Below are 24,968 nucleotides of genomic sequence, written 5' to 3'. Positions count from 1 at the left end.
CCCATTATGGGGACACCTGACTTGCTCAGATTTCTCTGTGCTGTTGATGTGGCATGAAGTATGGTTTGCAGCTGACATGAGAAACCAGTCTCTTATAACTGACCCAACCATGCAGATACCCAGCTTTGATTTTCCATGCCGCTCATGGGCCCTTGTAAACAGATTTCAAATGGGTCATGGTCAATGTGCAGCCAGTCTTCACATCTGGGGCCAACAAGAGGATCCCACATGCACATGTGGCCAAAGACAGACAATGTCATGCATCACTTACGACTTCCCTCTGACCAGATTTGATGGCTTCAGATTTGATCTGAAGGTTCTGTTCTTCATTGATGAGGGTGCTTCAAATTAGCTTGGCCAGCTCTGTGTCCAGTAAGGAAGGACCTTCATTGATGAGGGTGCTTCAAATTAGCTTGGCCAGCTCTGTGTCCAGTAAGGAAGGACCTTCCTTTAGCTTTGATGATATACTGGTTTGGAAGGTGGTAAACGATCCGACATTGTTACTTGCTTTCTTTGTGCAATCAGAAGTGTGCTAGGGAACGTGGGGAAGGGGATGGAAGCAGGGTGGGTCAAAAAATCCCTTCTGCAGGGAAAAATTTATGGGACAGCCCAAAGGTGTCTTACAGCTTCTTTTTGTTTGGAAGGGGATATTTCCTAGCCCCTTTCCAATGGAGGAAGCTGAGGATGTGGCCTTCCAAGCCAATAGCTGTGCTGTAACCCAAAGGAAAGACTTGCAGGTCTTTTACATCAAAGAAGGACTGGGTCATTTGCTGGCTCTGTACTCTCAGAGAACCTCTCCTCCCTCCCATTGATTCAGCATCTCTGACAGCTGTTCTGCCAGGGACTCCGTGCCAGCAGCCCTAATCACTTCCTGTGGAGAGGGCAGTTCAGTGTATAGAATGGGTATAACATAACTGACATTTTGCACTGCCTTGCACTAGAAAATACCTGTGAGCTTGAAGTAAGATATGCCATAGAGAGTGACCCTTTGCTCTGGCTCTGACTGCTCTCTCCCTCAACCCCTTAGACTTCTGTGACTTAGATTTCTGTGACTTCAGAATCACAGAGTATATCCCCGGTGCTGCAGAGAGTGGTGGATGATGTTGATGAGTTCCACGCCCTTCTTGCCCCACACAGGACAGGAAATGTTCTATTTCAGACAGCGAAGTTCCATTTGCAAACCTCATATATGTTATATAACCTCGCTGAGCTTCAGTTTCTGCAACTACACAATGGGGTACCTAATCTTAAGCAAATAAAAATCTCTGAGAAAATCACTGTGGTATCTCAAGCAAATGTCAGCAAATGCTCCTTATTACTGACAACCACTGTAGTAAATCAGTGGAAGAGCTTGGAATAGAACTTAGATTTACTGACTCCCACTCTCCTGCCGTAACCACTCGACAGTGCTGCCTCCCTATAGAATGTGCATGGAGATTGATCCCTGTTTCAGGCACTAGGACTAATGAGGGAGGCAGCTCACAGACTGAACATCTGCTCTTATGACAGATTGGGGTCTGATGAATCAGAAGGCCAGCCTAGTTTTCAAACAATTCCTCCAAACAAGGATGTGCATAGTGGTCATTTCACACATGGATTTGGTCAATAAAAAATTAGTGTGGGAGGCAGTGAGGACAGCCCACATAAATAATTAATTTATTGTGAACAATGGATCAGCCTCATTGATGGGAAAACACAAACAAATACAAATCGGTTATCTGTTCCCTGGAGACTCAGTCTTTTGAAACACAGAGCTATTAGAACAAAATCAATAACTATGAACTTTGCTGAATTTGGCTTTTCTGAGCATTCAGTGGAAACCCTCATACCAACTGCCACTCTTAGGAATCTCTAAATGGGCGGGGGGCGGGGGGGGAAGGTTCATTAAGATTTCAGGCTAGTTCCCTTCTAACCACATAATGACCTACTAGATCTCTCCGGTTCCTAGTCCTATTTGGTTGTCCTGTTCTTTTACAACACTTCAGTGTATCTATAACTGTCAGTCTCTGTAAAGCTTTGCATTTTCATAAAACATCAATCCCACAATTTAATCTATATATGCATGATACAGCCTGGGGAAAAAATCTTTATATGGTACTGCTGAGTGATACTGTGACACAGCAGAGGTACTTCAGGAATTTTCAGATTAACTCCAAATTCAGTAGTAATGTATATACAAAGACAATTATTAATATTTACTTAGCCTGAGCATAAGTAGCCCAGAGAATGGAATTGTGGTCTAGTGGTCAAAGTACAAGATTATGTGCCAGGGGATATATGAACTGTTGTCGGATGTGTCACAGATTTAAGGTTTGGTTTCACATCCACTGAAGTCAAGCGGGATTCTGCCATTGTCTTCAGTGGGAGAAAGACTGGGTCCTTAGAGCTTCATCTTACATAGTGCTGAGTGAGCTCACTGAAGGAACTGAGGGTGCTCAGAACCTTTTCAGATTATGTCCTTAAACTCTCCATTGATTATGTTCCCCATTAGTAGAAAGGAATAATAAGACTCATCTAGTTGACGGGGTATTTTGAGGCCTAAATCACAAATGTTTATAAATCAGTTTAAGATTCCCAGATGGAACCTACTATAGAAGATTGAAGTATATTAATATGATGTGTGATGATAATTCCTAATACTAATTAATAATAATAATTAATAATTGTTATCATCATTATTATTTTATTTTATTTATTAGGCTAGATCCAACTCCCATTCAAGGCACTGGAAAGACTCACAGTGGTTTAAATAGAAGCTGGATCAGGCCTTAATGAAGACAATCCTGCAAGGTACTGAGCACTTTCAACTCCAAGTGAAATCACCACCCTGAGTGAGCAGGATTGGGTCCTCATTGAGCTATGTAGAAACCTCAGTCTGGGGAATAAATATGATTGCAAACCAAAAAGTGAGAAAATGATTAGAATACGTTAACAAACACAACATTAAAAAGCTGAGCTAGGAAAACCTCTTGAGTAGAAACACAGAGTATATATTATGTTGTTTCCATAAAGAACTGCAATACTGTACAAATTAAGGGAGGCAATTAAAATTAAATCATAAGATACACAATAACTATATAATGAATGGTGGTGGTGAAGGAAAACATTTGGTAATAATGAACAACAGTAGGAAAATTTGTAATGAGGATGACGGAGGATTTTTTTAGCGGCAGAGCAGAGTACAGGCCAAATAAGACAATTAAGTTGCTTAGCTGAAAACAATTTTCAAGGATGTACATGAAATTAGGAAAGATCCCTTTAATTACTATTTGAATGTCATTTGCTTTAACAAAGGGAAGTCAGTACATGATTGCAGACAATGGAAAATTTCAACATGGATGTGGTTTGCATTCTCCTTTTCAGAGCCGGCCTTAGGGAAAATGGTGCCCTGAGTGAATTTGTATTTTGGAACCGCTGGCCCTCCGTGATGCCCCCCCATTGTCCCCGGCCCCCAGGGGCTCCCCATGCTCCCCCCTTTACCCCAACCCCTGCACTGTGCCTCCTTTGCCCCTAACCCCTGGCCACCTCCTGCACCACTAACCCCTGCACTGTTCCCCCTTTGCTTCTAATCCCTACACTCCCCTCCTGTGCCCACATGTGGAGCAGCTGGCATTGCTACTCCCCCCTCCCTGCCCCCCGAATACTGCTCCTCCTCGCACCGCTACGGGGCTGTGTGTGTGTGTGGAGGTGTTGAGGAGCAATGTCAGGGCTCCCTGCATCCAGGTCACTTTCCTCACCTGGGCTGCGTAAGGGGCCAGCCCTGTCTGGTGTCCCATTTTCCCTTTGGGAAAATATGGTCACCCTAAGCTTCATCTCTAAACTAATTGTGTGACTGCTACTTCTCTGCTCTCCCCACTTCAGTGCCCCTGGAGGCACTATGCTACCCTCACCTCAGCAGATAGACGGCCTCCAGCCATGGGCATTTCAACAATGCCTCTTTACACCCTGCCCTCCAATCACAGCTGTGGCTGTAAAAGCCTTAACCCTAGATATCTGAGATCATTTGACTTGGTTTTTAATACTGTGTCAGCTGTTTGGTAATAGTATAGTAATGAATCTGAGTTAATGACACACACAGAGTGTTATTGTTTCTGGCTGCCACATGTGGACAGTGAGGGTGGGTGTGTAATGAAGGAGAATGAGGTTTTGAATGATCTGCAACATATTGGTGCAAAGTGATGTGTGTACGGGGAATCTGCCACAGACAGCACTGTAGGCTCTCATTAGAACCATAACAGCTGTCTGAAAATGATGTGACCCCAGATTTCTGAATTGCAGAGTTCACTGGCAGTGGGGTGGGGGGACAGCTACACCTTGCATTGCTTAGTCCCTGAGCTATTGTGCAGGTGACACCAATTTCACTCTCCCATGCAAGCTGAAATCAATATAACACAATTTTACAAGTTAGTGTTTTTTCAAAGGCCCCTTCTGAACTGACTAAAATCACAAAGAGCTGGTGAATTATGGTAATTTGCCCCCCTACCCAAGGGAAAACTCCCTGCTTGCTTCTTTTCTTTATTCCTTTTTTTTTTTTTAATAACCAGAGTTTCTCCCAGACCACTCATAGCTTCCAGAAAGAACAGACATGTGATGGAGATAGGTTTGTTTCCATGCAAAAGACCACGCAGGATTCAGGGAATTTATGTTGTTAAGCAAATTCAAAAGGGCTTTTGCATTTTTTTCTCCTCTGCTAGTGAAGTAATGAAGTTTCCTCTGTGGACACAATGAATTGACAAGTGAAGACTTGGTGGAAGGCTCTTTTACCTTCTAAATAATTACATGTGCTGCTTATAAAGGAAGAATAAAGCAACCCCTCCAATATTCACACATGTACACTCTTTCTTGGAACAGTGAACAAAGCAGATTTCTTGGATGAAATGCCTCAGGCTAAATCCCTGGGTATGGAGTAACCAATTTGTGCTACACTGTAGTGTAATTTGACCATAAATCTGGTTAAACCAGCCCAAGAAAAGTAGACCCAGTGTGAGTCATCCTGCAGTGGAGGAAATCTGACAGCTACCTACTTTAGGGTTTTATGCTGCTTCCCATCACCATAGCATTATGCACCATATACCTCCCTGCTGCTGACACAGCGAAGAAAAAGAGGGTGTGATTACAGAACCAGGGTGTGTCCAAGAGACCCCCTACCTCATGCTGAAACTGAGCTGTTTTCCGCCCCCTGGAGTTGTTAAAGGCCAGAAGAAGTTAGAGCAGCTTTTAAACTGCTCTAACACAACACAAGGGAAATGCACAGATCAGCTCCATGATCAGGGAAGTCTACTCCCTATTTCTTCACATGATCCCTCTGCATTTTGAACCATTTAGAACAGCCTTTGTGTTTCTCTCTGCCTCATTACCCCTATATCTCAGTTCAGACCTCATCTGATTCTTTTTTGTCTGTGATTATGGCATTTAATTTGTAATTGTTTACATTAAAATAAATACCAAAGCTGAATATTACAGAAAGACCTCATGGAAACAGGAAAAGGTTTCCATACGTTGCCAACCATTTCCAGATAAATGACTACATATGCCTTTTTCATTGAACCTTGGCACACACTGTGATGTGTGCTACTACCAGTGAAGAACAGCACAGGAAGGGAATGTGGAGAGTTTGCTGGCATTTATGGCTTCAGACAAGATAGGCTGTGCATTGCAGCAGGCTCCTTGGAACTCTAACAAATACATGTGGTCAGATTACCATGTCATTGGTCACACTGGATTTCACATGCTAAGCAAGTTCATATATTTTCAGTACTTGGATAGGAGACCCCTAAGGAAAACCTAAGGCTCTGCAGAAATCAGTATTGGTGCATCAATAGACAGTTATATTCCCAATGTGCATCATTTCTCACAGAAAACCATTCAACACAGTGTACAAGTGCCTATAGAATGAAAGTAAGCTGTCCAGGGGGCATAGCTAGTGTGTATACATGTTATTTTTTATATGGAATAAAAGAAAGGGAAATTTAGCATGATGTTTACTATGCTTGAAAAATACTGATGATGTAGCTGGAGGTGAAAAGTACATTAATGAAATAGGCCTTGTGTGGCCTTTTACCACACTCAGAACATGGATAAAACTGGTTTAAAGTTATACAGGGATGCCCTTAGGCAAGCATTCCAGAATATTTTACATAGCAAATACATTCACAGAGAGTACTGGATTGCCAGATAAAGCAAAGAAGACTTAAATGTACATAGAGTAGACTTCCCTGAGAAGACTGTGTAAGTTTACACAGACTAGGCACGTCATCTATCAATCTGAAGTTTATTCCATATATGCGGCGGTAAAAAGCCCTGCCTCCAAATGATTGGGAATTGCAGTTTGGGCCATCTAAAACTCCAACTGTTAGAGGGATTTATATTATTCTCATAAATACTGGGAGGGTATCACTCAGACAAAGATAACATAGCAAAGATGTATACCGTAGAGCCTTTTAACTAATCAACTGAACCTTAAGATCCAGCCAATGATACAGCAGAAGACACTGAAGAGATTTGAGAATCAGAAAAGTATATTGATTAGTGTTGGTTAGAAATAAATTAAGCAAAATTTGTACCCATCTTAGTCTATGAAATAACTACAGTACACTAGATAAGAAAAAATATATAGTAGCCATTTACCGTATAAACTTGTCTAAATTAGGGATGATTAAATGAGCTAACACCAAGAACAGCTTTTTGAAAATCATTTGATCATTTTAAAACTCACCTTATATCAAACCTTTTTTGGAACTTCTAAAATGTTTGGATTTGTTCTACTTGGGCCTGGAAGCAGAAGTGAAGAAATACAATGAGAAAAGCTTGATCCTACAGAATGTCTAGCTAGGAATAGAGGCAGAAGTGCATACATCTTCTGAGAAAGCCTTTTCACATGAGCTTGCCATCCCAGTTTTACTGAATAAAGGAATTTGGATTAATAATTGGGTAAACATTTACAAACTGGATGCTTGGTTTGATCTAAACCTCTTTGAGACTTGTCCTTCACTAGTACAAACTGATTGTACTTAGAGTATTTTCAGATGAAAAAATGGGTATGTCTACATGTAGTTACACACCCCTGGTTGGCTTGTTCAAGTTGACCCCTCATCTGGAGTACTGTGTCCAGTTTTGGGCCCCACACTACAAGAAGGATGTGGAAAAATTGGAAAGAGTCCAGCGGAGGGCAACAAAAATGATTAGGGGTCTGGAGCACATGACTTATGAGGAGAGGCTGAGGGAACTGGGATTGTTTAGTCTCCAGAAGAGAAGAATGAGGGGGGATTTGATAGCTGCTTTCAACTACCTGAGGGGGGGTTCCAAAGAGGATGGAGCTCAGCTGTTCTCAGTGGTGACAGATGACAGAACAAGGAGCAATGGTCTCAAGTTGCAGTGGGGGAGGTCTAGGTTGGATATTAGGAAACACTATTTCACTAGGAGGGTGGTGAAGCACTGGAATGCGTTACCTAGGGAGTTGGTGGAGTCTCCTTCCTTGGAGGTTTTTAAGGCCCGGCTTGACAAAGCCCTGGCTGGGATGATTTAGTTGGGAATTGGTCCTGCTTTGAGCAGGGGGTTGGACTAGATGACCTCCTGAGGTCCCTTCCAACCCTGATATTCTATGATTCTATGATTCTATGACCCAGGCTCATGGGGTTTGAGCTAAGGAGCTATTTTATTGTGGTGTAGACGTTTAGGCTTGGTCTGCGGCTTGAGCTCTGGGACCCTCCCAACTCGCAGGGTCCTAGATCCCAGCCTCCGTTCTGAGCCTGAACATCTACACCGTAATTAAACAGCCCCTTAGCCGAAAGCCCACAAGCACGAGTCAGCTGGCATGGGCCAGCCGGAGGTTTTTAATTGCAGTGTAGACATATCATATGAGGCTCATTTACCATATACAGTAAAGAACTGAGAACTTGAGTAAAAAAGGCATCTCAAGCTTATTACTAGAAGAGATCAGTGATGCGGATGAAGGAATTTAGGTGACACATTTTAACAAACAATTAATTTGTTATTCCTGCCAAGTTTAAAAGAATTATGCAATATCCTGTATTTTGCATGGATTGTAGAATGTCAAAATAGCCAGCCAGAGTGAACAATAAAGGTTAAATATTCCATAAAGAACACTAAATAGTGTGCTAGCCACCAACATAAAAATGAAAACTTGTGATTATAGTAAATTAAAAGAGAAGCAAAATAAAACAAAAACAAAACAAACAAAAAAACCCAAAACCAAACCACATTCAAAACAGGACTCCAGACCACAAAGAAAAAAAAAAGTCTCAGCTATGTACAGATGAATGAAAATAGAAAAGAAAACCATTTTGAAACTTTAATGATTTCAAACACTCTGAAAAGTCCTCTGGTCACCCTCTGTCTAAACCAGCTGTTGAAATATCTGCGCACGATGATGATGTATGTGCCAAGTGTCATACAGAGATTTGTACAAAGTACTAAGGGCTTTCTGTACCCTTAGAAAGTATCATACCTGAGAGAGGGAATGTGATTCATTATGGTAAATCTGACATCAAGAATATTGTAATCAAAGGTCTGACTCCTGGTGAATACCAAGTGTGGAAGAATAGGGTAAAGAGAGGAGACAAACTGAAGACAGGCAGATAAATGTGACCCAATGATAGCAATTTAACAAATAAACATCTCGAGAAGGAGTTGGCACTGGCAGTGCTGTGGAGATGGGATGAACGATATGGATATTTTCCACCTTTTTAAAACTACAGAGTACAGATAAGGACTGCTCAATAGGCAAATGTTGTTATTTTGAATGACATTTGAATGATTAGGAGACTGTCTAACACATGTCAAGGCAAAGTGGTAATTATTGGTCTTTTTGTTTCAAAATGAGGAACAAAGTCTGTCAGTCACCAAGGCTTTTCACACCAATATGTCTCAGAGATCTTAAAGCATTGAGCTAAGCAGAGATTGAAGGGCACTGTTAATAAGTGGGGGGGGAGGGGGAATCCATAGATGGGTAAGAACAAAAGAACCAATGACTTGGAAGCATGAAATACGGTGCTTTCTGTAGAGACCCAAGTAATATGTTTATTAATAGGCATGAGATTTTTTTTTCCTTTTGGAGGAGATATTAAATATCCCCTGAATATTTTTGTAAGAAAAGGAGATTTGCCCCAGCATCCTGCCTAAATTCCCCCCCGAAGTGTCAGCTGGATAGGATATTCTTCACTTCCCATCCTAAACTATGTGGCATTTCTTTTTCACTTTCTGTCATTATAGTGGGGCAGCAGCACCACTAGCATACAGGTTGAGACTATACAGGGCATGCATCCGACGAAGTGGGCATTCACCCACGAAAGCTTATGCTCCAATACATCTGTTAGTCTTAAAGGTGCCACAGGACTCTCTGTTGCTTTTTAGGTTGAGACTAGTTCACTCTTTAAACCTTGCTTATTCTGAGGGTTTTAAATGCCACATGCTTTACTTGGATTATCTTGAAGTTGCTGTGCCTCATGGGAGTCCAGTTTGAGCTAATTTGAATAATGTTTTCCCAAGACATAATTCCCCTTAAAAAATCATGTGGCAAAATGTTATAGTTCTTATAACTCCCCCCCCCCCTCCCCCGCCACACACACTCACACACACACACATATATCTGGGATTCACACTGGCTCTATCCTTCTCAAAATGGTATCACCCTGTTGGGATTGATCTCAGCTAGTGTCCAGAACCCACAGTCCCTTTAGGGTAACAATATTTAAATAGTTATTCAGGGTAAAATTAGCTCTACAATGTGGCTCGAGACAAGCTGTCAAGTTACAAAACATCATTTGCAAATGTGCAGCACGACTGGGTCTCAGTTGTAAGCCAGACTATACGCAACCTGCAGGCAGTGTGACATCAGAATAACATAGTAAAATTGATTCAGAGATTTCAAGGCCAGAAGGGACCATGGTGCTCATGTAGTCTGATCTCTTGTATAAAACAGGCCATAGAACTTTCCCCAAATATTTCCTGTTTAGACAAAACATATCTTTTGAAAAAAACACATCCGATCTTAATTTAAAAATTGCCAGTGATGGAGAATCCACCCCAACCCTTAGTAAGTTGTTCCAATGATTAAATACTCTAGCTGTTAAAAATTTACACCTTATTTCCAGTCTGAATTTGACTAGCTTCAGCTTCTAGCCATTGGATTGTGTTATACCTTTGTCTGCTAGATTGAAGAGCCCATTATCAAATGGGGCCACCAAATGAAATTAATGGGCAGCAGGTTTAAAACAAATAAAAGGAAGTTCTTCTTCACACAGCACACAGTCAACTTGTGGAACTCCTTGCCTGAGGAGGTTGTGAAGGCTAGGACTATAACAGTGCTTAAAAGAGAACTGGATAAATTCATGGAGGTTAAATCCATTAATGGCTACTAGCCAGGAGGGGTAAGGAATGGTGTCCCCAGCCTCTCTTTGTCAGAGGGTGGAGATGGATGGCAGGAGAGAGATCACTTGATCATTACCTGTTAGGTTTACTCCCTCTGGGGCACCTGGCATTGGCCACTGTCGGTAGACAGGATACTGGGCTAGCTGGACCTTTGGTCTGACCCAGTACGGCCATTCTTATGTTCTTATGTTATGTTCTTAATATTTGTTCCCCATGTTGATACTTATAGATGGTAATCAAGTCAGCCCTTAACGTTCTCTTTGTTAAGCTAAATAGATTGAGCTGCTTGAGTCTATCACTATCAGGCATGGTTTTTAATCCTTTAATCATTCTTGTAGCTCTTCTCTTAAACCTCTCCAATTTATCAGCAATCTCCTTGAATTGTGGGAACCAGAAATGGATACAGTATTCCATTAGTGTCAAATATAGAGGTAAAAGAACTTCCCTACTCCTACATGAGATTCTCTAGTTTATGCATCCAAGGTTCAGCTGATTATCCATCACAACCCCCAAATCTTTTTAGTCACTGCTTCCTAGGATAGAGTCCCTCATCCTGTAAGCATGGCCTACAGTCTTTGTCCCTAGATGTACACATTTACAGGTGGCCATATTAAAATGCATACTGTTTGCTTGCACCCAGCTTATCAAGTGCTCCAGATTGCTCTGTATCAGTGACCTGTCCTCTTCATTATTTACCAATCCCTTAGTCTTTGTGCAAATTTTATCAGTGATGACTTTATGTTTTCCTTCATGTCATTGATAACAGGGTTGAATAGTAAAGACCCAAGAATCAATCCATGTGGGATTCCACTAGAAACACAATGGTTTAGAACAGCAAGCCCAGCCCCTTGATTATCAGAGATAGGAGTTTGCATCTTCTCCTCTGTAGATCTGCATATTATATTAGTGCTCCTAACCAGCCTTTCGCTTGGTGTCCAGGACCACAATGGTGATTGCATTGCAATATTTTACACTCTAGATACATTGAATGATGTACCATAATGTGAACCAGACCTGAAATAACACAGAAGCTGTGACTGCATGAAAATGATTATTGTGTTAGTGTAGGAAGTCTCTCCAAATTAGTCAAATACTAGAGCTGAGCTCTGTAACTGAACATGGACAGTGCTGTTATCCCTATCTGTAAGGGAAATGAAATGGGGGAAATATTAACACTGATAATTTGCTTATTATGGCATACAGAAAAGACAACATCTTAGAAAAAGACACACAAACTTGCTCTTACAGGTAAGGTGCCTCCTGCATAAATAGTCCTGGTTAGATATTTACTTTAGAAATATTCTCAGGAGAAATATCATTAATGAAATAGAGGAGAGATGAAAAACTCTAGTAAGCAGCAGCAGTAGGGTAACACAATCACACTACATGCTCCTCACTTGAGCAGTAGGACTGAACAATGGTAACAATGGGCCAGAAGGTTTCCTGAACAAGTGTGCACTAAGTGTGATCAAAGAAAAGTATGTAGCTGAAATGCCACTCAAAGTCAAGATGTTCCAAAGGGTTGGTGAACATCAGGAAATGTGCCATAGAGTCATATAGTTTAAGGCCAAAAGGGACCATCAGATTCTAATCTGACGTCCTGCACTTATCCACCATCAATTATCCTGGTTTTCAGAGATTTAAATAAGGGTACAGGTGACATCCTGGAAAGGTGTAAGGCACTGCTAGTCAACCTTAATTATGCACTAGCAAAGTTTCTGAGTGGTGAATTGATACCTTTATGTAGTGTTTCTATGAGCTAACCAATTGTTGCTTCCTATCTCAGAGGTAGCTGCATTAGAGGGGTAAGTTAAGTAATTGCTGTGTGCATAGTCTGTAGAGTTAGGCTCCTTCAGGATGAAGGGGTATAAATGTATGATATAAATAAACAATAATGATAAATAATCTTGCCTCCATACCAGAAGTTTCTGGTCACTTTCTCAAATATTATAAATTAAAAACATGTCATCACAAACAGAGCAACAGATCCAAACAGAGTTGGGAGTAAGACTGAAATGACTCCACCCTGACCAAATTTGTAGAAGAGAGCTAAAAACTCATGAATCTCCATCCATCTGTTAAAAACAGTTGTCAGAATTGGATATCTCAAACTGTTGATTCACAAAACAAAAAAACAAGATTTTTGACTTTTTGCCACAATTTGGGATTGGAAAACATTTTGAAATTTCAAAAATTTTCCTGGGACAGGAAATCCATTTCCTGCTCAACTCTGGTCACTGGTTCACACTTCCCTTGGATTTGCCAGGTATTTTGTGTGACTTGGGTTCAGAAATGTATGTACATACCCAGAGTGTCTTGGATTTTTATAACCATAAAAATACACCCAATTTAGACTTTTGTGATCACCCTATTATGAAGCTACAACAGGGCCAGAATACATGCAGTTGGATGTAAGTGCAGAAGGAGTCCTAAGAAAAGCGATGAAAACCCTGTGTTGAGCGTCAGGGGGATTCATATGTGTTTGTTTGCTAGTGGAACCACAATAACACAAACCACTGAAGTGTCTGTTCACATTCCCTTTATGTGGCCTCACAGTCTGAAAACAAAAAGCAATAGAAACAGAGCAGTCCTTATGTTTTCAGCATTGGTTTCTACTCAATGAAATTTTATTCAATATGGCCCATAAAGACTGTCCTTCTTAAGGGTTTGAGCTTAACTGGACTTAGCTGCACCTGATTATAGCTAACATTCCCTAGAGAGCTCTGTCCTGTCTCTTGCTCAGTGCAATCCATTGTGTCTTTCTCTAAAAGGAACACCCTTCTTTTAAGGCTCAGCTGTCCCTAATTAGCTCCCAAATGGTACCATCTCTGTGAGCTCCCTCTGAACACTGGTTATTAATTAATTCCCAGAATCTGAGGCCGTTGTCTAGCTCTGTTTCCTCCTCTTAGGGATACCACTGGGCAGAAGGGTGGCTGGGCTTCCATATTCCTTCAGGATGGGACAAAAGATCGCACAGCACATCCCACAAATTTATATGCTGATTTACAACTGTCAGAAGTACAGTACTAATGTCAACCCTGAAAGTTGATGTGACTAAAATGGTGGATCGAATATCTTTCTTCCCCATCCCTGATACTTGTCTATTCTGTTTATGGGCAGTCACTAAGCAATACTGATGATGGACAAATGGAACTTTAGATGACCACCAAAAAAAAAAACCCAAAACCCCAAAACCCCAAACCAACCAATGATGCCAAGTGACTAACACATATATATATATGACCAGAAGAAAAGATCAAGAACTACGGAACTGTTGTGGCCATTTCATGTCCTCCTTGGTCTGCTTGGTCCTCTCCCATTGACATCAGCAAGGTGGTGTGTGCACAAAGTGTCCCTTCACTGTAATTTTCAAATGGAATCGCAAACTCAATGAAACAAATTTCCCACACTTAATAAATGTATTATGAAGCTGAACATCCTTAATGGCTCAAGTCATCTGGGAAACAGTCATGTCCTCTTTTGACTTCTTGTTCCGGTTTTTCATAGGCTCATAGAAGTTATAAATGGAAAAGAGCACACTTAACTCCACATAAAGGGGTGGTGGAAGAGGACCTGCTCCATAAATTTATCCCAGTGGTTAGGTACTTACCTGGGATGAGGAGACACACCCCCCCTCCCCAGTTCAAATCCCTCTCCCGCCTGATGTGAAGAAGGGATTTAAACAGGGATCTGCCACCACTCAGGAGACTGCCCCATCTCAGAGACTATTGGATATTCTGATTTGGGGTTCCCTCAGTCTCTCCTGTTGAAGCTGTTCCACTGTGTATAAATACCTAATTTATCATTGGGTCAGACAGAGATAGAAAGAGCAAGCAAATATGAGAAAGACTTTACACCAGTGGTGAGCAACTTGTGGGCGGTGGGCCGCATGTGACTCATGAGGGTAATCTGCTGGCGGGCCGTGAGACAGTTTGTTTACATTGACCATCCGCAGGCATGGCCGCCTGCAGCTCCCAGTGGCCGCGGTTCACCGTTCTCAGCCAATGGGAGCTGCGGGAAGGTTGCAGGTTGCCCACCACTGCTCTATACCTTGGTGAGTGGATGAGCACACATCCAGGATATGGAGATGCAAGATTCAGTCCACTTGAGCCAATAACTCTTTCACTATTATCCAAAGTGGAACAACTTTAGCAGGAGAGATTGAGGGAGCTGCACTGAAATACCCCATAGCCCAACAGTTTGGCCACTCTCCTAAGTGGTGCTCAAATCCCTTCTCCTTATCACGCAAAAAGGGGACTTGAGCTGGGGTCTCCCACATCCCAGATGAGTGCTCTAACCCTGGGCTAAAAGTTATGAGGGTGCTGCTGTTGCTTTCAAGAAATACCTTAGATGCCTAACTCCAAGAGTGGATTCACAGATAAGAATTCAAAGCAGAGATAGGTGTCTCTCTCTAGACTAGACTTGGGCACTGAAATCGCTGAGGGGGTGGGGCATAAGATACCCATTTTTTTGTCATCTCCCACTGGCTAGCTTGTGTGGGGCTCTACTTAGAATGCTGGCTTCTGTGAATCCCATTCTTAAGTGTCTGTCTCCCTCCATTCATTGTATAGGGAGCCTGAGAATCTAAAGCAGGCTTTCCAATCCCAGTGACTTTGTATGTGCCTAGGTGTTGTGACACTCAGCATCACAACACCTAAGTTCCTTTGTGAATCTAGTCCTAATTTGCTAGAGCAGTCCAGAAACCGGTCATCAGCCTTTTATAGCTAGCACTGACAGATACTATTCTATATATTTTTAAAATTCATTTAAAGACTTTAAACTTTTAATTCTTTGGCCAGTCCAGTATAAAGTGACTGAAGAACTGAGACTTCTCAGCATTCCTTTTCTCTTAGCTGGGACAAGCACAAGTGAACCCCTCTGTGGCCCACGAGTTCAACTTGTACATTGCTTTGATGACAGAAGACTGGCAGTCCAATTAACAATCTCAGACAATAGACCATCTTAGCTCCAAGACCATTATTAGCCTCCTGAAGTGTGGGAGCAAGAATTCTAAAATGGGGGGAAATAGCCCAGCTTCTCTTGTAGCTCATCATGCAACCATTAGGATGATTTAAAGAAATGGCTATGGAACATAATAAGAAAACTCTCATGATACACCTATCTATTTAGGATCACCCCCTTTCTTGAATTTCCTCTAGGAATTGTCACCCCATCCTATACAGACTGAATGGACCCTCAGCTGCTGTGTGGTTTCCTAGTGATATACTCCCCATAAATGAGTCTTTCCAAGGCTTACCTACCCCAGAGCAGAACTTAAGGTCTTAGATCTGCTCAAGGACTAATCCTTCATGAGGATCTTACAAGTACAAAAGATATATATATATATATATATATATATATATATATATATATATATATATATATATATATATATATATATATATATATAATTGAAAAACAGGAAACATAAAATGTGGAAAATTTTTAAATTTTGAAGTTGTACTTCAAGATAAAAAGTATTAAAAGTTTTGACCAAATCTAAAAGATAGATAGATAGATAGATAGATAGATAGATAGAAATTTTAATGTAGAGTACTGTCACTAGATTAATGCTTTCACATGTCTAACTATACATATATAATACAACAGATGGATGTATATACACCTATCTAGATAGGTATATATACACAAATAACATATACTGTGCTCTATCAATTAAAAGGAGACACCAGACAGCAGAAATATCTTATAATAATAATAATAATAATATATGGAGATATACCTATCTCATAGAACTGGAAGGGACCTTAAAAGGTCATCAAGTCCAGTCCCCTGCTTTCACTAGCAGGACCAATTTTTTTGCCCCAGGTCCCTAAATGGCCCCCTCAAGGATTGAGCTCACAGTCCTGGGTTTAGTGGGCCAATACTCAAACCACTGAGCTATCCCTCTCCCCATCTTCTATCCCATGTCTGATCTCAAGTCAGGTCTAAATATCCAAAACTGGATCAGTTTTCCTTAAATGCTCATAAAACCATTGGTGATACTTACAATAAGTTTATGATTCACAGCATGTTTTAATGGGATTAGTGAAGTTAGTAAAACTTTATCCATAGTATCTGAGCAAATGAAGGCCAATATATTTCTGCAACCACAAAGAGACTGCTTTAATTTTTCACATTGTGAAATCCCACTTAGCCATTCTGTATGGCATGAATATTCTGTTGGTTCCTGCGTCAAGTACTGTGAGGCTTAGTACTTGCCAGCAATAAATGTGATACTTTAATAGCTAGCTAAACTCAGTGATTCCAGAAAGCTGAAAATCAAAGCACAGCTAAGCTAATTTAGGATCTGTTTTATATCCTATTGATCTGCATTAGCTACCGATTAGAATCTGGAGGTGTTAACACCAAGAAGGGAGAGTAATTGTTTGGGTTGGTATTAGGGCATATAGCTACGAATATGGGATGAAATTAAAGACAGCATAATTTCAGATGAATATTGAATGGTGTAACAATCTCCTAAAGCAAGAGATGTCTCTCTCTTAACTGAACATTTTAAAGTTAAACTGGAAAAAAAGCAATAATTTTTCACTACAAATTAAGGGATGGACTATCTCACCTAAAGGTCTTTTCTATCTCTAATTTTTATTATTCTATTTCCAAAGCAAGCACTTCAAGATCTTTCCTAAAGATTCACAAACCCTGACATTATGTTTCCCCATCCTACTTTTCCCTCACCAACCATGCCATCATACTGTCAGTCACATTCTCCAGTGCAGCTCAATATATTCAGTGTTGTTTCACCAGGGATGAATTCAGCCCAGAGACAGTCACTCCCTTTCTGTAAATTTAAGTGTTAATTCTAATCCCTGCTAACTTTTAGTCTACCCTGCTCAGTCTTCTGTAGCAGCTTTACTTGGTTTCTGGGTATTGTCTCAGTTTGTTAACCCCTCACATACGCAGTCTTTTCAATGTATTGATGCATTTAGTTGTCAATGGTGAATCATGATTCTTTTTGCTCAGAAACACAGAAGAAAATGGAAAGAAATGAGGTCTACCAATTCAAGGCCCCCCACCCTCCAGCTATCCTTGTATCAACAATTCCTACTCAAGGTGATTCCTGTGGTTAAAAAATAACAAAACAAACCAATGTCCAACCCTATATCTGGTAATGATCTTAATCATGTGTATATGAACAAGAATCATCATAGTAATGAAATCTAATTTGATCTATATACTCGGATGCTACTCATGTCCACTTCATTGTCCATTTTTATTTTAGAATCTTAGAAAAATTCTAAACTCACAAGATTTGAGGAAAAGGGTCCTAAATGTTGATTACCCTACAAGGCAGGAAATGATAAACACTGTTAAATAATGCACTACACAGTGGTAAATAATCTCTTGGAACATGTGTTTGAAAACGCCTATAATTGCATGACAGAACTCAAAGTATCTTTGGGGAACCATATACCACCTGGCATCTTTTTAGTTTTGGGGATTAGAAAATTTCAGGTAAATTTGGATGTAGGCAGACAGGGGTAAAGTGAAATCATTAGGAATTTTAATAGATATGCAATGGGGAAATGTGAGAATTTTTTAATCATGATTAGATCTATCATCCATTTCCTTGGATTCAGTGACAGGTGGTCACCTCCCGCTATCGTTAAACACAACACAATATGTGCACAGCATAATAATACTTTGTACTTCTGGAAGTCTTTTCTCCTGCGAAACTCAAAGTTCTTTATGAATTTTTAATTAACAAAGCCTCTCTTTCTACCTTTGAGGTAGGAAGATATCATCATCCCCAGTCTCAATGATTTACCCCTAGCTATACAGAGGAACATCAGCAGAACCAGAATTGGAATCAGGCAGACTGATTCCATTTCAAATTGAGACTCCTTCCTGTGCTCCTCTCAATAGAAAACACTCCACTGTGACATAGATTCATAGATTCCAAGGCCAGAAGGTACCATTGTGATAATCTAGTCTGACCTCCTGGATAACACAAGCCATAGAACTCCCGCAAAATGATTCATAGAGCAGATTTTTTTAGAAAAAAAAACCAAACCCATACAATCTTGATTTAAAATTGTCAATGATGTCGAGTTTCTCCATCCCACTGCAAACAGGAGTTGAGTTCAGAGCTTCAAAAATATCTGAACTAACTGGTACAGGAGGTTGTCTCTTGTTTAGTTAAGATTCTATTGCAAACACATGCTAATTGCACTAATACATTTGAATAAAATGAAAACCTGGGAAAGAGCTGGGGGAAAGCAGTAGTTACTTTTCACAAAAGAGGGCTGTAATTCAAACCTTAGCTATTGCTCAATACGCTGGTATTGTGATCTTATTGCCCCAACTTCATATATTTCAAAACCAATGCACAAACCAGCATGATTCGGTTCAAGAGAGACACTAGACTGAAATAGTTTGTAGGCGGGGAATTGTAGAGCTGGAGACAATGGTAGGGAAAGGTTGCACTCTGCCTGCCTGCATTCAGTGTGGCTCACACCAGTGCTATTAGTCACTCATCTTCATGAGTGCTACAAAAATTAAACAGAAAAACAATGTAGTGAAATTACAGTCGTGATGCAATAGATAATAGCTGCCTGAAAAAATAAACCAGCCCTCAGAACTGAACTGAACAATAACAGAAATTGAAATCTGACCAGCATCTCCTTCTTTTGTAAAGTTGAGGCCAAAAAGATTGCTTTTCTCTTGGGTGGTTCCAGACAAACCCAGTGAGCCACACAGCTGTTGGCGTGGCTGTAAATCCTCATCTAAATATAATGAGGGAGTTTTTGAAGCAACAATGAAAGACTGGAAGAGCATTCAGTTTAATGACATTAACTCTCCCTATTATAGAAAGTCAAGGGAGTTCTCTTCATGTCCCTTTGCCACGTTAATAATTGGAGAGGATTGAATTTTGATCTTTCATGAAACGTGATTTAAATATATTTAGGGGTGATAAATTGCCTGTGGAGACAAAATGTAATGTTGGAGTCACGAATTGAGAAAAGGCTTGTAGGACAAGAACAAATTCTGTATCCCCAAAATTCACCTTCTCTGTTGCTAAGCTCAGTTCAGAACACAAACAGTCTTGGAAAGAAATCCACTGCATGAGCTTTACTGCAATACATGGAGAATATAGAGTAATGATCCAACTGTGTTAGAAACAGAGAAGATGGAAAAGCCTGATCTCCATCAGTGCCAGCCTCATAAATGTCATCATAAGAAATTGATCCTGAGGGATATTGAATGATCTCTGGTCAGTGCTTCAAAGGTGAAATTCCCCATGATCACTACTCAAATGCCCTGTGAGACACCTCCTTTTCAGCTCCTCAGTCAAGGTAGAATTTCAGTAAAGAGGTCAATCAAAGCAAACAGTATTTACTTCTCTGTGTCCGCTTTACTGTTTTCTATCCAGTTCCCTTGAAGCCCTATTCTGAGTCCTACTCTGTTGTTGTTTTTTTTTGTTCCTCATCTGTCTGTTTATTCTGTCCACCTCCCACTGGGTGGGGTGTTGCAGTGTGCTCTAATAGATAGACCACTGGATTGGGACTCAGAAGACTTGGCGTCCATTCCTAGCTCAACCACTGACTGGCTAGGTGACCTCAGGAAGGTCATCTCACCCCTCTATGGCTCAGTGCCCCTATCTCTAAAATGGGGATAACAATGCTGACCTCCCTTGTAAAGTATTTAGAGCTCTATGGATGAAAAGTACTATATAAAAGTTAGGTGGCATTGTTATTATTGACTCACACACAGACACAGTCACAAGCAGACAACATAGAGCTGGGTCAATCCCCTGGAATCTCTTGAAACTTTTGGGGGCTGGGAGTGGATCAAATTACAATGGAATCAACTGGTACATTGCCACAGTCTGGTAAAAACGGGAAAAAAGACACAGGCCTGCTAAACCAGGATATCTGGTTACCACCAGCAATAAAGGTTCTGCAACAGAACTTGACTGACAAAGTTGCTGCCAGACTAGAAGTCAGTGCATGTTTCCTGTGCTGTATTGATTCTGTAGAGAAAACAGCAGTGAAAACACATTTGTTTCGGTGAGGTGAGCAGACATGACTCAAAGACACAGGAAGCATGTACACTGAGTCTGAATGTACCATTTTTACATAGTCACTCCATTCCCACCACGCCCACTCTTTAGGCCATATAGAAAAATACCGTGTGTGTATATATATGATAGGAGGTAATGAGGTAATTATTACCAACAGTTGCTTTGTGAGCACTTCATGATACAGCTGTGTGCCCTTAAATATGTTGTTGAGGGAGACTGTGGGAAAAATGACACCAGCATTATATAGTGGATGCTTCTGCCAACTATTTCTCCAGGGGGTGATGCTCCCTCTGCACTGCTTGCTATGGGAAGAAATGGTTTGTTAACGAATGATAGATGCTGCTTCTGTAAGGGTCATTTACAGTAGGTGATTACATTGCCACAAAGGGACCTTCTGCTGATGGAGCAACAGATGCCATCTACGAGCAGTTCATTGGTCAGCAACTACATCAGGGATTTTAGGCTGGGAGAGGTCAAGCCAGAAAATGGTCATTAGACATAATGGGAATGGGCTGTCCCCAGAGGCAAATACAGCTAAATGTAAACTGCTGCACATACAAATCGGTTGGGTTTCAGAATTGCAATTCGCTTCTACTTTTCTGTCATAGAAAATGGTGGTATCTCTAAGCTATGTTATGTACTTAATATCTTATGTAGTGGGGTTCCATTTTTTGCTTTCAATTTTTACTTGTTTTTGGTGCCTATTTTTGGTTTTATTAGTGACTTGTAACCTCCCAGAAAAATATGTTATATCGATTTATTTGACAGAATAAAAGTGAGCAGAAGCCAATCATTTCATTTAGCAGTGATATAAACACACATGTTAAAAGAAACCACAACATCACAAAAGCTTTTCAAAACAGTCCCAATTATTGTTTGCAAACTGTGTTCCCATATCGAGTATAACCACACACAACAAATCTGCTTATTCTGTACGAGGAAGCAATGAACCATGGGGAGAGTGAACACTAAGTAATACAAGGAAATATCTTCAGATGTATTCCATACTCTTGGTGCCACATGAGCAGCTCAAAGGGAACGTTAATGTGCCCACAACTGACCTTCTAAGAATTCTCCCGCCAGAGGGAAAATCTCAACTGACATAAAGCTGTTGGAGATGATTCCTGTACCATCCACCCACATAGCGGTATACATGTTGGGGAAGAGAAGGATCATGATGGGATGGGGATGGATTGAGATGGAGTGGAGTAGATGTCCTCTCCCCTATGGCAATTCTCAGGTAGTGTATGGTCACTTAGGGACTATAGTTACCTGTTGTAAGTTACAGCAGCACCTAACACAGCTGTGGAATAAGGATACTGTAACTAGCTCAGTGATAATCCCCAACCCTAGGGCTGGTTGAAGACATTACATGGAAACTGTTTTTATGCAAAATTGAGTTGTAGACAAAACAAAACTTTTCATGAAGTGTCTACTTTCCATGGAAAGTTTCAATTTTTCATCAAAAAAATTAACAGCTGAAAACCAAAATATTGTGGTGGAAACCAAAGCCTTTTAGGTGAATTTCAGTCAAAAATGGAAACTTGCAATTTGGACATGTCAAAATGTTTTGTTTTAGGTCAGTTAGATCTTAACTTATGTCCTCCTGAGCTACCACAGTGCCACATAAGAATTGTGTTTTGGGTGCCTCATGCTCTATTGATTGGGCTCCCTGGGTGGACTACATCTCCCAAGATGCAAGAAAGCCCTGGGACTCCCATGATACATTGCAATGAGTAAGCAAGAGTGGAGACTGTAGTGCATCATGGGAGATGCAGTCAAGCTAGGGCACTCAGCCCATAAAGGAAAATAGTGTCAGGAGGAACCCAAACTACCACTCCCACGAGGCATGATGGCAGTCCAGGCAGACAGAGTTTAACATCAAACTAACTTAAAACAAAATGTTTTTATTGGAAGATTTGTGTTTGTTTTTCTGAACGAAAATCTTTCATTTTTCAGTCAAAATATTTTAGTTTTTGATCAAAAGTGTTCAGTTTTTCAACAAAAAGTTAACATTTTCTGTCAAATTTCTCCTCCTCAACACCATTTTCTGACTAGCTCTACCTACCCCTTTGTCTTCTGTCCTGTTCCTTGGCCTAACTTAGAGCAGCCTTCCATCTGCTCAAAGTTATGATAGCTGCCAACTACAAGGGGCTCATAAGGCAGATGGGGATCAGTGGGATCAGGGAATTTCCAACCCTACCACCTCTCCCCCCAACATGACCCCATACACTGAGAACAGGAAGAAGGGGTGATGTAGGAGCCATGACACCATCTCTACAGAATCATAGGATCCCCCTATGCTTGGGTGATCCTCCCATTGCCAGTGTGGCTGACTTTAAGGCTACAGTCTGTGGTTCGTGCAGCACCAGAGGACCAGGGCCATTGCCTCTAATACAAAAGCACCTGTATGTTATAAAGTGAATGCAAAAACTAAAAGAAAGAGAAAGAGCCCAAAAAATGTACCACTCTTCATAAAATACTCAAAAAATCAGGGATATAATATTCACTTTCAGAATAACTAAAGCCTTGCTGTGTGATCTGGGCTTTTGACAGGCAGCTGAGTGGGTGAGCTCCCAAGATGAATGCATTCGGCTGAGGACCAAGTGTCTGGGTGAACCTGCAGGGCTTTCCCACTTGCAAGATCTGCAAAGAGAATCTGATGGTTCCAGTGTGTATGACCTACACGAACTAAACCCCTGACAGCTGCCTTGTGAGCATACCAATGATGTGACTATACTAGGGCTCATTTCAATTTTTCCAATGATTTTTTTTCTGTAAAAACAAAATTAGGGGAAGTTATGGGTAAGAAACCATATGTTAGCCACGCCTGTGAACAATTCAGAGAAGTGTTTGGAATATTCTCCTAGACCCGTCCTCACCGGGGAAGAGGCAGAACAAATGTCTGTCAGAAGCATGCTCCAGAATTCAGGTTGAGTATCTGAAAGCATCTGAACAACAGTCCATGATGTGTAAAACACAACATATGAACAATTTGGGATTACAAACCTTTCAGCTTTCGCTTCAGCTTGTCGAATCATATTCATGTCAAATGCTGTGTGTCCTGCTGAGAAATTCATTCTGAGAAGAGATTTACAAAATAGAAATAAAATAAAGAAAATGAAAAATGTTGTAATGCTAGTTGTATATATCAAACAGAGGCAGCGTGAGCAATACAGGAGAAAAAAATTCCATTTGTCTACTTGAAACCATTTAAAACTCTATAGAAGGCTCTTTTCTTTACAGTTCATGGGGTAAGCAAAATAATTGTTTTTTTTTCCCCAAGCAAAGCAAATACCCTCAGCTGTTCAAATAAGCTTCCCTCTTTCACTGGCTCCCTTATCTCAGGGGCTTTGATAAACTGACATTATGGGCAATTATTTCAGACATTGGCACATGCAGTTCTGTACAGCTAAGTTTGGCTCATGAATATCTGATGGGTTCATAGTATCTGCATATGTACATATCCATATAGGTGCCTAACTGGCCATGTGCATGCATAATTATCCCATAAATACCCAGTGGGTATTAATGTGCAAAACAGGGGTTCATGCAATTGTATGTGTGATTTGTATGCAGCTAGTTTTGAAAAAGTGGTCTATAAAGTGGGTGACGCAATCTATGAACAAAACCATTGAAGGGCAGAAATATGGGGCCAAATTCTCTGCTGGTGCAAATGGGTGTAACTTCACTGACTTCAATGTAGCTGTGACAATTTACACCAGCAGAAAATTGAGCTCACACTTAAGAACATGAAGCTGCAGACCCAGTACTGTATTTCCAAAGTTTATTTGTTCCATTATCGGAAAAGAATTGTGTTATCTCGGTTGAATGTCTACTGCAAAACATCATGATGTTTTACCCTTCCTCTTCCCCTATCCTGATGGAAGGAACTGAATGGAGTTTCCTTATGGAGTTGGAAAACTTCCTTCTCTGTGTTATTCATTTAAATCGAGCCCAGAGAATGCCAGATAAAAGTTATCAACAAATGGCTGTTTATTGATATATGGGAAATATATTGATGGTCTCTGTACAATTGGTAGCAGGTCATAATGCAAACAAAACACAAAATACTATTGGCACCCTTCTTGGTAGTCCTGGCACATCAGCCAAGGATTGAATAAGACATACAGACATGTTTAAAGGAAATGGGCAAAGGCGGGTTATAGTACCTGTTGCTCCCATCAATGTAGGGAGCTTATTCCTTGCTGTTGGGACCACTATGCAGCCCTAGTATGCTTGATCCAATACCCTTTCCAAGCATTAAATTCATATGTAGGATTTTTAAATAACTGAAGGCCCTCTCTACTTTTATTCTAGGCAAAACAAAATCTTCATGTCTTAAACATAGTTTAATAAACTCTGTTACCCATGTGGCTTAATGAACACACTGAGCACTTTTCTGACATCCTCCCCCATGATTCTTCAAGGAGTCTGGGAATTAAACACAGCTAAGCTTTTCTGAAATGCTTTGGCATTCTGATACCAAGAGAGATTAAAAAGCCAGCATTTCTTAAGCAGAAGAATCCTATTT

This window comes from Emys orbicularis, chromosome 4 (assembly GCF_028017835.1).
Source record: "Emys orbicularis isolate rEmyOrb1 chromosome 4, rEmyOrb1.hap1, whole genome shotgun sequence".
Classification (NCBI taxonomy): Eukaryota; Metazoa; Chordata; order Testudines; family Emydidae; genus Emys; species Emys orbicularis.
Note: the sequence above shows the minus strand (reverse complement) of the source record.